The following is a 1014-nucleotide window of genomic DNA, read 5'->3' as shown; positions in this document are numbered from 1 at the left end:
AGCACCAAAACACATCACCCAGTGCCAGATCCAGATGACTTTTAAAAACACCTCTGATTTAGCGATTTTGGGGTTACAGTGGCAGTTTTGGGTGGATGGTTCGGCTTGATGACCTCGAAGGTCTCTTCCAACCTTGACGGTTCTGTGGTTCTAAACCACATCACCCAGCACCAGATTCAGATGCCTCTCAAACACCTTTAGGGGTGGTGACTCCACCACCTCCCTGGGCAGCCTGTTCCACTGCCTGACCATCTGAACAGTGAAAATATTTTTCCGATATCTAATCTGAATCTCCCCCGTCTCAACTTAAGGCCATTTCCCCGATCCTCTCACTGCAGGGACAGCAGGAGAGACTGACCGCACCTCCTCTCACTCTCCTATCATCAGTTGTAGGGAGTGATGAGGTGCCCCCTGAGCCTCCTTGAGACTAAATTCCCCCAGCTCCCTCAGTCGCTCCTCATCAGACTTGTTCTCTAATCCTTCCATGAGCCTTGTCCTTTATATTTTGCACTTAATTAATAAAAAGTCGTAGCTTCATTTAATTCCAGAAATCACTGTGTCTCGAGGAAAACCTCTCCTTGCTCTTTGGTGTTCGTCAGTTTTTACTTATCAGTGAATACTTATTGAATATCAGCTATTGGGAAGGGGGAAATAAAGCCACAAAACAATTGCTTTGGGTTTTGCCTGAAAAAAAAACTTTTCCAGTGGTTGTGCTTCCTTCCCAAGACAATTTTTGTTTCCCTCTCACAATTTCTTTATCCTCCTTTGGCACAAGGAGCTTTAGAGAAAATACAGCAGTAAAGATAATGGTGATGGTTGTTTGATTTGGCTGAGGTTGAAGTCAGTGCAGTGCAGTGTGTTGCTGAATAGCTCAGGCACCCGCAGAGGTGGGAGGAAAAGCTCTCTGGGGAGAATCCAGTTGATTTCATGCTCAAGTACAAGGCTAAGAGCCAAAGGTGTGGAGTGTGGGATAGAAGTGGCTGCAACACTTTGTGTGTATTATCAGATGATGAT

This window comes from Manacus vitellinus, unplaced genomic scaffold, assembly GCF_001715985.3.
Source record: "Manacus vitellinus isolate BGI_N305 unplaced genomic scaffold, ASM171598v3 scaffold_19_pilon, whole genome shotgun sequence".
NCBI classification, from domain to species: domain Eukaryota; kingdom Metazoa; phylum Chordata; class Aves; order Passeriformes; family Pipridae; genus Manacus; species Manacus vitellinus.
The sequence above is the reverse complement of the archived record's forward strand: the minus strand, read 5'-3'. Positions refer to the sequence as shown.